General features: G+C 34.9%; 1 protein-coding gene across 1 annotated transcript in view; it reads right to left on the reverse strand.

Moving 5' to 3' along the window:
- Positions 1-15275, reverse strand: part of CABCOCO1 (ciliary associated calcium binding coiled-coil 1) — a 107112-nt gene that overhangs the window by 35007 nt on the left and 56830 nt on the right. The window lies entirely within an intron of this gene.

A 15275-nucleotide genomic window follows, 5' to 3' on the forward strand; every position in this document is an offset into this window, starting at 1 on the left:
TTCCTTCCTTCCTTCCTTCCTTCCTTCCTTCCTTCCTTCCTTCCTTCCTTCCTTCCTTCTTTCCTCCCTCCCTTCCTCCCTCCCTCCCTCCCTTCCATTTTTAATGTTTTTCCAGTCAGAAAACAGTGCCAATAGATTTTTCATAAAATATCGTATGTCAAAAGCAAATTTTGGTTAAGCAAAATGCTCCATACTAATCAAAATTTTGCTGCAAAATTCTGTTTAATTTCCAAGTTTGACTCCTTGAAAGTATTTTGAGGGGCAACTGTTGTATTTCTCTTAAAACAAAAAAAAAATGAGAAAGTGAAATATGAGATTTGGTAAATACTAAAAACCTCTACAATGCAAGGGAGGTAAGAGGAAGATTCTGGGTTTTATTTGGGTTTCATCTTCAGGTGAAGGACTGAAAGAACCATGCCTCCTTGGGGAGTATTATGTAACAAAACCCAGTGAAAACAAGAGCCAGAATGTGTGGAAGCAGCTTCTCCTGATAGCTCAGATGAACATTCCTAGAATTCCCACGATTTCGGGAATTCTGTTTGTTTAATTTTTTTTTGAAATAACGTCACATTTACATATAGTTAGAGAAATAATACATAGTGCTCCCATATAACTATTGAAAATAAATTGCAGACTAATGCAGCATCCCTTGTCATACTTCAACGTGCATTTCTTAAGTACAATCACACTTTCCTACATAACCAGAAAACAGCTATTAAAATTAACTTAGATCTAACATTACCATATGATCGCTCTACTGCAATAACATTTACCAGTTATCCCAATAATGTTATTTATAAGTCCAATATCCAATTTAGGAGCATGTGTTGTATTTAAATATTCCTTTAGTCTCTTTCAATTTACAAGAGTTCTCAGTGTTTCCTTATTTTTCTTGACCTTGACATTTTTAAAGAGCCTACAACAGTTACTTTTTCGGATCTTCCTCTTTGGGTTTGTCTGATGTTTCTTCATAATTTATGCATTTTTGACAGGAATATCACAGAATTCATGTTGTTTATCTCGATGCAGTATATGAGGAGGAAACAATGATAATTTGCACTATTACTTACATTATGAATGTTTATTACTTAGATAAAATGGTATCTACCAAGTTTCTCAACTGTGAAATTAATTATTCAGTACATTATATTTATTACTTAAACAATTAATAATAATTTTATGGGAAAATACATTGGCACTCTTTAAATATTTGATTCCTTACCAAACTTACACCTACCAAGTTTAGCACTCTTTGATCATTCATTCCTAAATTGATTACTGGGATGGTTACTAAATGACAATATTCTAACTCTATTGTTTCTTTTGGATTTATTAGTTGTCATTCTACTGATGTATCTTCCTTCCTCTTCATATATCTACTTTTTTTCATTCACCGATTTATAACTGCAGTGCTTCATGGATATGTATTTTACTCAAATAGTTACAATTTGTTCCTATCATAATTTACTTGGATGTTCACATTGGCTAGTAGGAGACCCTTCAAGCTGGATCCTGTGTCTTTTGGGCAAGATCCCAATCATTCTTCTTTACTTTTTGTCATGATAACATATTCCAGCCCCATCGAATTTTTTCCTTTCCCAAACCCAAAGTCAGGCATTTCTTAAGAAGCCATGGTTTCTTTTATTGGACAATGGTATTTAGAAACCAAGAGCTGGGTGCTAAGAGTGCTCATTGTTTTGTTTTGGATGGCGTATTTTACTTTTAGTGGTGAGAATGCAACGTGAGATCTATCCCTTTAACAAAATTTTAAGTCTACAATACATCATTATTGACTGTAGGTACAATGTTGTGCAGGAGATCTCTAGAGCTTATTCATTTTACTCGACTGAAACCCTATGTCCATTAATCAGTAACTCCCCATTTTCCTCTCCCTGCTGGCCTCTATTTAAGATAACTGATATAAGTGAAATCATACAGAATTTGCCTTTCTGGAACTGGCTTATTTCACTTAGCACTATGTCCTCAAGGTTTATCCATGCTGTCCATATTGCAGAAGTGTCTTCTTTGTAAAGGCTGAATAATGTTCCATTGTATGTATACACCACATTTTAAAATCCATTATCTGTTGATGGGGATTTTGGGTTTTCCACATCTTCGCTATTGTGAATAGTACTGTGGTGAACATAGGAGTGCTAAAATCTCTTTGGGATCTTGATTTAAATTCTTTTTGATAAATATTAAGAAGTGTGATTGCTGGATCATATATGGCAGTTATATTTTTAATTTTTGAGGAACCTCCATACTGTTTTCCATAGTGGCTAGAAATTTTGCATTCCCGCCAAAAGCGTACAAGTGTACCAATTTCTCTACATCTTCACCTTGTCTTTTGTTTGTTTTTGATAATAGTCATCCTGACCAGTGATTTTAATTTGCATTTCCCTGATGACTAGTGACATCGAGCATTTTTTTCCCATATACATGTTGGCTATTTGTCCGTCTTCATTGGAGAAATGTCTTAAACTGGATTTATGATTCAATGAAAGCACAACAACAACTACTAGAAAATGAAATAGTACATCGTATATAATCATAGATAATAGTAATCAGAATCTCAAAGTAAATCATAATCCTTAAGTTTGCTCATTGCTAATAAAGTATCATTGTTCCAGCCCTCTTAGAAGACAAAGTTAGAAAAAATATTACATTATGTCTTATTATACCTATCTGTCTATTTGTCTTAAAACCCTTAGTTCACACTGATACGTCTAACACCACATGGTTTATTCTAGTCTTCCCCCTTACCACAGGTATAACTCTCTTCTACAGTCATAAAGCTCATTGTTTTTGATATATTTACTTATTTGCCCAGTTCCCCCCATATGTAACCACATTTCAAAGCCGTGCTATGAAAATCTTGACTGTAGACATGCGCTGCCATTACCCTCTCTCCAGTATCCTGGCCATGACTTCAAGAAGGAGAATGCAAATGGGATGAAGAAAGGAGGAAGAAGGAAAGGCTTAGGAAACTTGCCTCTGGCTATAGTAGTCTCCTATACTACTGTCAGTTGTGTTGACTCAAAGGTGGCCTGTGGATGGATAAGCTCCATCTAGCTAGCCTCCTTCTGGTTGTGCTGGCAGAAGCTTAGCTTGGTCAAAATTTCTGAAAATTCAAATTCTGAAGTAATCTTTTGGGATCTATTTAATATTAATTGAAACAATCAAATTGCGTATGTATGTGTATTTTAAAAACTGGTAATTCCTTGTACTCTCAAGGGTTCAATACATTTTTCACCTTTAAGGAAGTTATAAATGTGAAGAGATAATACAAATTATTATTTCTTTGTAATTGACAAGAAGAATTCTATTGAATTCACTTATGAGGACTGATATGTTTTTGCCCAGAGATCTACAGGGGCTGGGTGATATTTGGTGCTGCTTTGCAAAGACTGATAGGCCATTTGTAATGTTGGCAGGTCTGTCTCCACAATTCCGTATTTCAGGAAAGGTATTTTGTTACCAAATATCGCAGAACTGACATGTCAAGTGTTAAAGGCCTTGTACATAAACGTAGGTAAGAACTAACTTTGTGTATTTAAGGGAAAAACAAACAAAAAAGTAGAAAAACCAACAATACACAAGAAGACTTACAGATCTAGAAGAAGCTAAATAAATCAGAAAGAAAGATAAAAAAATCAGAAAAATATAATACCCATATCTTTATATGTTTTCAAACGCATATTGAAACAAAGGTTCAAAAATGGGTTTAGTCCTTTGAAATTATAGTCTAAAAATACTGATGTGTGTAACCCACAGGTTTTAAGGATCTAGAAATAAAATTTAAAACCAATTCTGTAACAGATGCTAATGTAAATGATGCTTACAGGCATTGATAAAACACTTTGCCTTCCTTCTACTAACATATTCCATAATTATACTGTGACTTAAATAGTTTATATATAGAGGGACGAATGTGGAACAGGAGAAAAGTATTCATACATTAGCATTCAGAGTAAGTAATTCAAACATCTAATTGTTCCAGCTCAAGGCATATTTAAAAATATTATCAGTTAGGTGTTCAAAATTATTTTGGTCTATTTTGTATTGAGTCATGCTGATAATTTGCAAAATTATAAAATGTTCCCAATCAACGTAAATACATGCTACAGAAAATACAGAAAAGGAATAGAATGATAATTATCAGGAAAATATTTCTGCTTTTCTTTTATCCTAGAAACATGCAAAAATCTTTCTTTTTCCTTAACCAAGCTTCTGCTATTTGAAGAGAGTTATGGATGAAAACAGACATTTCTAGTTTTTTCTTCTTTTACAGGAGAGAAATTCTGTGTATAAGGGGTTTGATTATACATTCTTTGAACTCTAGAGCTCTTTCAGATGCATTTTAATTAACTTACAACAATTTAAATCTTTCTTCAATATTCTGAGACTATCAGTGAAAATCTTATTAATGTAAAACTATTCTTGAGATTTATGAAATGAACAATTTATACATCTTTCTTTTGTAACTAGATAAATTTGAAATTCTTAGATAATTGAAAATTCCAGTTTTATTAGTGTAGGTATAGGGATTATGATGGATTTTTTTGATTGTAGAGTATAATTGGTTCAATTCAATAACCATTTACTGAGTACTTCCCTATGTTAAGATCTATGGTAGTCTAAAAAATAAGAAATAATCCTACCCTTCAAGAAGTTTATAATCTAATAGAAGGTGATAGCTCTAAGATCACATTTTATCTCTTATAATTGTGTGTGTGTGTGTGTGTGTGTGTGTGGCAGGGTCTTACTGTGTCGCCCAGGCTGGAGTGCAGTGGCACAATCTCGGCTCACTGCAACGTATGCCTCTCAGGCTCAAGCAATTCTTGTGCCTCAGCCTCCATAGTAGCTGGGATTACAGGTGTGCGCCACCACACTTGGTACTTTTTTTTTTTTTTTTTTGTAGGGACGGGGTTTTGCCATGTTGGCCAGGCTGGTCTCCAACGCCTGACCTCAGGTGATCCATCCGCCCCCAGCCTCCCAAAGTGCTGGGATTACAAGAGTGAGCCACTGCGCCTGGCCTTAGTATTATAATTTGTACAAGTGCCATAAATGAAGGCTGTAGGAGTAAAAAGGAGGTCATCCAGTTCTGGGCCATCATATATGATTCCATGAGTAATAATATTTTCTAACTATTATGAAAGCACAAAGTAACCCCTCTTACAACATTTTCCCCACCAGATAAAGGGGCTTTATTGCTTTTATTCATAAAATAAACAGAATCATTGTAAAAGAGTTCAAGCAATACAAATAGTAAAAATATTTTTAAAAAACAAAATCACTCCAAATCCCATTGTAAATAATTAAACATTTTCCCAGATATTTTGCACTGTAATCAAGTAAAAATATAGCCCACATTTTTTATATTGTGACACTTAATATTATATATGTACTTATTTTAATAAATAAGACACCATGATACAGGTATTTTGTAATTTTGTTGTCAATCTCCTGTGGAAATGCACAAGCTCATAATTTTTAATCAGTATGTAGCCTTATGTTGGATGTATGTACAAATGTGTGCTTAATCGATTTCTTATTGAGGAACACTATTTTCCAAATGTTCATGATTGTAATAAATAACACTAGAACAGAAATCTTCATGGACATATTGTTACGCATATTGAATTATCTTCTTGGAACAAAGCTTTGAAATTAAAATTGCTGTGTCAAGGGGTATGCCTTCCTAAAATTTTGATTTTAAATAATTGCACTATAGTGGAGTCCCAATTTAAGATTCCACAAACAGTATGAGAGTTTCTCTCACGCAGGGATAACATACAAAGTTGCCAATCTGATACAGGAGGGACGGTGTCCTACTATCTTGTTTGTATCCCTTTTATTATTAGCAAGCCTGAATATGTTTTTCATATATCAGGGGACATTTTCTTTCTTCTTTTAGGAAATGCCTGTTCATGTTGTTTATTTTGCTGTTGTGATGTTTTCCTTTCTCTTATTGATGTATGAGATGCTGAAGATATTAACCCTTTAACCTGTGTTACAAATAATATTTCTTTTTAAAAAAAGTTCAAGCTTGTTTTGGTGCCTGATTCAATTAAAATATAATTTTGATGTTTTACAATTATCCATCATTGCCTTTGTGATTTATGAGACATTTTCAAAGGACTTCCCATCCAAAACTATAAACAAATTATGAATGTTCACTTATATAAAATCTACTTCTGGCATCTAATTTTTAGATATGGGAGTGTTTTCCCGTTTTCCATATTTCAATCATTAATTTGAATGCCATGTTTATCAGATATTAAGATAAAGAAAAGGCTCACAGCTATTTCTAAACTCTTTATTGTGCTACAGTGATCTGTTGGTCTTTTCTATATCCTGTATAATTGTATACAGTATAGTCAGCTTTTCTTTATTACATCATATGTTCATTTCTCCAGATGAAAGAATAATTTTGCAATATTCTCTATTCTCAGTCTACATATCCTGAATGGGGATACTCCAGTCAAAAATTTTGTTAGAAAAAAAAAAAAATTTGTTAGAGTTTTGATTGGCATCGCATTGGATTTAAACATTAAGAAAGGGCTTGAATTTGTATAATATTGAGTATTTCTATCAATGAAGAAAGTATGCTTCGTCTGTCAAGGTCTTCCTTTAATTTTTTCAGGAAAGTTTATAGTTTGATCATTTGGGTCATTCTTTTGGGATTTTCATAGCTATCTAAAACTTTTCTTACTTTTGGGAATGGACTTTTTACTCGGCTATATTTTCTAATTATATTGCTTAAACATAAAAATGCTACTGACTTTTGTGTTTTGGCTTTTAAAGCCAGCATACTGAATGCTACTTTTTTTTTTTTTCTCAGAATTTTCAACTGATTCTGTGGGCTTTTCCAGATAAATCGTTATACAGTTTAAAGGTCATCACAATTTTACCTTCTTTCCAGTATTAATACTTTTTTTGCCATGATCAGTTGTGTTCCCTCCAGCCTCAATTCATATGTTGAAACCTTAACCTCCAATGTTACTGCGTTTAGCGTAAGGAAGTAATCAAGGTTAAATGAGGTCCTAAGGGTGGGGTCCTGATCTGACAGAATTAGTGTCCTTATTAAAAGAGACACTAGAGAGTTGGCTCTTCCTCTTTGCCCTGAGAGGACACAGTGAGAAGGTGGCCATCTGCAAACCAAAAAGAGACCCCTCACCAAAAGCTAAGCATGCTGGCCCCTGGTCTTGGGCTTCCAGACTCCAGAACTGTGAGAAAACAAATTTCTATTGTTTCCATCACCTAGCCTGTGGTGCTTGGCTATGGCAATCTAAGCACACGAATACCCTGCCTATTTCCATCTCTTATTACATTGACTAGTAAAAGCCAGTCATGTAAATGTGAAATAATGTAGGACCTTGTCTTAGCATCATTTTTAATGGGAATGCTTCTAGTATTTCATATTTTCACTTTTGATTTGGGGACTGTATACTATAAAAATATTAAATATCCTTATATTCGTATTTTAGTAAAAGCCCCATCAGTAATGTGTGAGAATATTAAATTGTATCAAGTGTTTTTTAGTGTTTATCAAGAAGATATCAAAATTATAACAGTTTTTTCTTCTTGTCCACCAAATGATGACTTATGTCAATGAGCCATCCTTGCCGTCCTGCAATAACTCCACTTGATCATAATGTGTTATTCTTTTAAAGTGTTGCCGAATTCTACTTGCCAACATTTTAATTAGGTCATTTGTACCAATATTCAGAAGTGAATTGTTTGTAATTTGCCCTTTTAGAGTACTTTTGACAGGATTTGAATCATTATTTTTCATTTATAAAAAATGTGAGCAGCTTTTCTACTTTCTCTAGCCTTGTTAAATACGTGTCAATTATCAATTATTTGAAGGTTTAAAATTCCCCTTTGAAGACTTCTTTGTTTTCAGTTTTCTCCCATAGGTATTGGTTGATTAAGCCTTTCAATACAATCTAGTGTCTATTTTGATAATTTTTACTTCTCTTTCAACCACATTTCTCTGTGGTGATCTATGGCCATTGTTGCTTTCTAATTTATGTATTTTTTTGTATTGGTGCTTATCCTTTAATTTTCTTTTTAAAATTTAAACTAGCTAGTATTTTACCTAGTTTTTTTTTTTTTAGAAGAAGCAATTCTTGAATTTATGAGTTCTACCACTTTTCTTTAAAAAATTCATTTATTTCCACTGTGATCATTAATAACTTTCTTCTGATTTCTTTGCTGTTAATGTTTTTTAATAAACTCTTGAGTAAATGCTTTATTAATTTTTGTACTGTTTCACACTAAAACAATTTTAGTGGCCTGAGTACAGCTCTGGTTATGTGTCATAGGTTTGGCAATTAATTTGTAGATTGTTATTTTTCTAACAATTTTCATTTAGATTTACTTTTTGGCTAAGAGTTGTTCCAGTAAATTTGAAAATTTGCAACAGCTGTTGTATTGTTTCTTTATACATTTGTTTTGCATTCCTAACTTTAAAGCATCATTGTCAGACAGTTCATTATGTACTATTTCTAATATAGGAATTTATTGAGGTTTATTTTGTGGACAAAATATTACATTTAAAAATTTGTGATGACTGCTTAAAATAATGTTTTCTCCTTAGGTAAAAAGAGGAAATATAGATATAGTTTGTGTGTATGTATGTGTCACATGTTAATGCCCACCAGAGACCATTCACTACAGAAGAACTAAACAAACAAGTATACAAAGTGACTCATCCAATTGACAACAAATACTTTTGGCCATCAGCCTTTTTCAGGGCTGTCACAATGGGCACATGGCTGAGCATTTTGGCCCTCTGTGGAAGATTTTTATAGATAATTCTTAGGTCAGAGCTCCCCAGTGGACTGGCTAAAATTTTGTAGTTCATTGTCTGCATAATTACGTTCAACATCTTTCTCTGTCCAATCCTGCTTCTTCCCCCTTCTCTTCACAGGTGTTGATTCCTAATAAAGATTTTGCACCCCAAATCTGTCGTAGCATTGGATAATGGGAAACCTGGCTTGTGACACTGAATTCTATGGAATGCATCACTCGTCAGTCTTCTGCTTCCAGCCGGATTTGGTGAAAGGGAGCCACAAGCAGTAAGTAAAATGGTGGGAGGAAAGAGAAGTCAGGGTATTGTTGCCCCACATCCGACTGCTTCATCATGGCTGTGGCCTATGCTGTATTCTGTGACTTCAGTTCCTTTTATGTGGCTCCTATTCCGTGATTCCATCCCTTATTAGACTCTATTACACATTGCCCTTCCCTTTCCTCTTCAGGCTGAGGAAAGGTTAGATTTGCTGCTACAAAATTACTCCCAAATATCAATGACTTACAACTATTGTTTGTGGTACATATCCATCACAGGTTGGTTGTGGTGCTTCTTCCTGATGTCTAGCTAGGGATTCACGTGATGGAGAAGCACAAACCGGCTTCAGAAGCTTCTTCCCATCTGTTTCATGACATTTCAGCTCACATTTTATTTAGGTAAATAGGCAAATCTAACTTTAAGTGGGGCAGGGAAGTATAAATCTCCCCCAGAAAAAGCAGAGGTGGGGCCTGGCGCGGTGGCTCACGCCTGCAATCTCAGCAGTTTGGGAGGCAGAGGCGGGCGGATCATGAGGTAAGGAGATCGAGACCATCCTGGCTAACACAGTGAAACCCCATCTCTACTAAAAATACAGAAAATTAGCCGGGTGTGGTGGCGGCACCTGTAGTCCCAGCTACTCAGGAGGCTGAGGCGCCATTGCACTCCAGCCTGGGTGACAGAGCGAGACTCTGTCTCAAAAAAAAAAAAAAAAAAAAAAAAAAGCAGAGGTGGGTGACCAGCAATACAATCTAACAGAAATATTATGCTTTCCTACTACTGCTTGTACATGGGTGCTTACCAGCCCATGGAGGTTCACTACTATATAAAGAGACCATTCTTTAAGTCTTTTTGAAGATGCTGTTTCATGCCCAGAATCCTGATAGATACTGTGGTATTCTCTGAAGGTTTTGTCCTCATTACCCGCCACCATATGATGTAGTGTTTCTTTCAAGAATTAGAAACATTATACCGTTTTACACTAATTAGTTGTTTGGCCTTAATTTTATGTTCAACTGAATTTAATAATCACCTGCCATTTCTCATCCTGTGACTTTCCCATTCCTGTCGTTTTTATTTGGATTAATCTGTATATTGGCTAGACTGTGACAAGTAGATATTTTTAGAAACGTTAGCTGGATATGTGGGAGATATACTTCCTCAGACTTTGTACATTTGAGATCATTTCCTATCATCTGGACATTTAAATGCCAATTTGACTAAGTTTGTAATTCGAAACTCTCTTTTCTTCCAAAATCCTGTTGACATTGTTCCACAGTTTTTTTGCATGTAAACCTGCTAACATGAATTTGTAAGTCAGTGTTTTTTTATTTTTATTTTTTACTTCTTCCTTTGTTGGTGACGCATTTTTATTGCTTGCATGCTTAAAAGACACTGAGGTTCAACAACTTTGTAACACTACATCTCAGAGTGTGTCATTCTTTATCTTTTTCTTTTAGAACAGTGGTTCCTTTTGTTCTTCAGATCCTGTGTTTCTTCCTTGCCGAAATGTTATTTCAATGATGTCTTTGAATGATTTTTTATTCCATTCGTTCTACTGTTTCCTTCAGAGACAGCAGTCCGATGCATGTTGAATGGCTCTCTGGCAATCCTTGTTTGCAGTCCGATGCGTGCAGTCCGATGCATGTTGAATGGCTCTCTGGCAATCCTTGTTTCTATGTCTAGTCCCTCACAGTTTTTGTGTGATTTTCTTTGCTTTTTTCTTTGTCTATTTTTTCTGTTTAGATGGAATCTCACTCTGTCGCCCAGGCTGGAGGGCAGCTGTGTGATCTCAGCTCATTGAAACCTCTGACTCCTGGGTTCAAGTGATTCTCCTACTTCAGCCTCCAGAGTAGCTGGGATTACAGGCTCCCGCCACCACGCCCAGCTAATTTTTTGTGTTTTTAGTAGAGATGGGGTTTTACCATGTTGGCCAGGCTGGCCTCGAACTCCTGATCTCAGGTGATCCACCCGCCTTGGCCTCCCAAAGTGGTGGGATTACAGGCATGAGCCACTGTGCCTGGCCCGATGACACCACTCTTAATTAAAAGAGCACATCAGACATAACAAGATGCTGTTTTGAAAAGTCATTTCCCATCTTGCTCATCAGCAGTACAAGTGTAGACCCTATGCTAAGTATTTTCTGTGTTTTTCAAAGCTAACCAAAAAAATGTGTGTGTGTGGAGGGTGTAGGGGTGAGTATCTAGATTTTTTTTTTAATCATGTGTAACCTGTAACTATATTGTGTTCATTAAATGGAGAGGTTAAGTTAAACTAGCATATCAGTGTCTACTCTCAATATTGTCTAACTAATATTTACCTAATAATTGCTCTTTGGAGTTTATAAAGTAGGCCTAGCCTTTCTTAGTTTAAGTTGGAAATCAAACAAAGCAGTTTTGTAACCATGCCCTTATGCCATTACCTTTCCAAGAAGTCCATTATAACTTTCATAATTTGTTTTTCTAAGACTCAAGAAAGCAATAATCAAACTAAATGTTTGGTTTAAGATACAGGAAGCAGGGCCTTATTAATACCTTCCTGAAACTCTGAGGCATTCAGAAGCAAATGATATATTGGAATTATTTTATTCCATTAGTAAATGTACCCAAAAAGTGATTTATGCAGCCTAATGACTTTCTGCAAAATTAACAAGGTGTTTTCAGAGCATGTTTTTAAAATAAAAAGTAATTGATGAAAGCTTTTCATTTGACAATTTTACTGGATTTTTTATTATAAATTGGAAATCAATTTCTAAGCACCTAGAAGATATAGGTATCGGGTAGAAATGAATTACCTTTTTGTGAGAAATATGTCCCCTCAGTTTAATCATATTTATTTATATAATAGAGTGACAAGCTGTTAGATATGGTAAAATAATAGATATATTAATACTTTTCATTACATAAACTTACGGCAACTTTTCATAATGAATTGGTAAATATTTTATTTTAAACTTAATTGCTTGAACTTTTTCCAGTGATCTGTCTACTTTGTAGACAAGGACAAAGACCAAAATGGCAACTTGATTGGTTGGCTTGGCCCCTTGTAGTCCTAATCTGCCTCCTAACTCCCACTTAGGAAATTGAAACAGAAACACACATGCGTGTAAACACACCCAAATCTGACCTTTGCTGTATGTTTAAATAATAATATCTTTATGGAAAATTATGCTTATGCAAAATTATTCATACCTTTTTAAAACAAACTGTGGTTGCTTTTTACAAACAATTCATAACTATTTTAATTTACACTTAGTTGATTGAGCATTGTCCAGTGAATTGACTACTTTTTGGACTGAAACAAACAGCTTGATTGGTTGTCATGACACCATAGCCCTAATCTGCCTCCTGACCCTGACTTTGGAAATTCAAACACCTACACACATCATAATGTTCATGGACACAAATACACACCCAAACGCTGACCTTTGCTTCATGTCAAAAATAATAATCTCTTTATGGAAAATCATACTGATTTTATGGAAAACAAGTAAGAAGATTTCATTCCAACTACGCTTTGGGAGGAACTTTCCTATGTTAAAACTCAGTAAAGGTCCCCCTTCGTACATTAAATACTCTCACAGTCAGGGATGAAAATGGCCTCAGGTTGTTTTTACTGTACTAAGCCTGAACCACGCCGACCAGCATCCATTCTGAGCTTGTCATAATCTACTTTACCCATTAGATTCTATTTTCCAATAATCTCAAATACATAACTCTGCTCAAGATGAGTCATCTCTTCCCTGCTATTGGGTTAAAATATTACAATCATTCTTGCCTCTATACCCTTGCTTGTGCAGTTACTAATTTTCACCTTCTCAAATCTGGAATATTCTTTGCTAACCTTTCTAAATTCTGCCATTCTCTGAAGGCCCACCTCAATTCCCAGTGCTTCCAACAAAAGTTTATTTTGCTGTTATATTCCAAAGTGATTCCTCCCTTTCCTGACCTCTGTCTTGTTTTTAAAACTAAAGCTTTCCTGTTAATTTCCTAAATATTTAATTTTATCTTTTCAAATAGATTGCATAATTCTCTGATGTCTGGTACCATATTATACTCCTTTTCCGTTTTTCCACCATTATAAAGCATAGTACTGAACAGGCAATACTTTTTGGTTGTTAAATAAAAGTATCAGAAATTTGTTTAATTTTGTCTCATTGTAGTTGTGGATCTCTAGGTACAGCACAATTTTTAAAAACTAAGTCATTATTAGGCTTTTCTTTTCCTGGCAGTTAAAGATGTTAACATTATATTAAAAGTGAAGGTAATTTGAAGACCTCAAAGTTCCAATCGCCAGATAATTGATGTATTTATTTTCAAAAATAAGAATTCATAAAATAGTACTCCATTAAATATGGAAAGAATAGATTAAGTCATAGGAAAAGTGCCCTTTATTCCAAAGTTCTTTCCTGTGTGTGTTCTTAGAAGTCAGCTTCCCTCACCATGTAGCCAACTTATGTCAGAATTTCAGATGTTTTGGAGCTCTTCAGGTCTATAGGATATTTTTTTCTGTCTCTTTTGTCTCCTTTGTTTTGCATTCCTTGGTAATTTTTTCCTTTTCTTCGAAACCTTGCAGGATGTTAGGAGGATGAAGTCTTTAGAATTGTGCCTGACACATAGTTAAGAATTCGGTAAGTGTTCGCCATCACACTATTTTCTTTTTTTCTCCCCAACGTAAGTCGGGTAAAATACATACAACTATTATTTAGCTTCATTTTATCTATCTGTATTTAAAAATATATGATTAGTATACAGAAGAAAGTTACAAGCCAAACAATCTCAGACATACCTAGTATTCACCTATTAGAAAGTTTGGATTTTATTACAATCTTCACTTATTAAATGTTTATCAAGCATTTCATATTTGCAAAGCAGTTTGAGAGAGGTATTATTCAGAAATGAACCTTGACAATTTTCTCCAATATGAGTTTCTTATTTCAGTAACTAGAAATAAATGTTATTTAAAATGTAGAGGAGATAAGACTCATATAAATAATTCAAGATTGGAAGTTAAAAGTGCCCCAAGAAAGGTAGAGATAAAAATGAGAGTTCACAGGGGAAAATGGAAGAGCTATTTTCAGTTTAGGGGTTAATAATTCATATGAGAGAGGATTTGAAATGAACTTTGGTGATAGGGCTGGTTTTGGACAAGCATAAATTTGAGAGAGGTGGGAAGATGTGATGAATTGTGGGTGCCTGCTAATTCCCTGTCACTCCCCCCATTGAAAGGTGGGGTTTATTTCTGCTCCCCTTGCGCCCTAGCTGACTCTGTGACTGCTTTAACCAATGCAACAAGACTGAAGGGACACTGTGCCAGTTCTGGGCCTGACTTCTAAGAGGACTGGCAGCTTCTGCTTCCTCCCTGTTGCAACTCTCACTTTTAGGATATACTAAAATGTAATTTGTGTGTTCATAAGGAAGATAGTGTCAGTAATTTTCCTTTCTTACAATGAATGTCCTTGTCATGTTATGGCATTATAGGAAATAAAGAAAAAATAATAAATATTAAAAATTTATAGGAAAACTTCATATAACTTTATATCATCTTAAATATGAAGCAATTTACACTGGGAAGTTTGCTTGTGGAAAATATTTTTAAATATTATAATTTAATTCCATTTATTTTAATTCCACAAAGATACTCCTCAAGAAGAGCAACCCCAAGAAACCAAGTTAGAAAACACTCTTCAGGATATTATCTAGGAGAACTTCCCTAAACTAGCAAGGGAGGCCAACATTCAAATTCAGGAAATACAGAGAACACCACAAATATATTCCTCGAGAATAGCAGCCCCAAGACACATAATTGTGAGAGTTGCCAAGGTTGAAATGAAGGAAAAAATGTTAAGGGCAGCCAGAGAGAAAGGTGGAGTTACCCACAAAGGGAAGTCCATCAGACTAACAGCGGATCTCTTGGCAGAAACCCTACAAGCCAGAAGAGAGTGGGGGCCAATATTCAACACTCTTAAAAAAAAGAATTTTCAACCCAGAATTTCATATCCAGCCAAACTAAGCTTCATAAGTGAAGGAGAAATAAAATCCTTTACAGACAAGCAAATGCTAAGAGATTTTGTCACCACCAGGCCTGCCTTACAAGAGCTCCTGAAGGAAGCACTAAACATGGAAAGGAACAACCGGTACCAGCCACTGCAAAAACATGCCAAATTGTAAAGACCATCAGTGCTATGAAGACACTGCATCAA

This window comes from Rhinopithecus bieti, unplaced genomic scaffold (assembly GCF_001698545.2).
Source record: "Rhinopithecus bieti isolate Rb0 unplaced genomic scaffold, ASM169854v2 scaffold_39703, whole genome shotgun sequence".
NCBI classification, from domain to species: domain Eukaryota; kingdom Metazoa; phylum Chordata; class Mammalia; order Primates; family Cercopithecidae; genus Rhinopithecus; species Rhinopithecus bieti.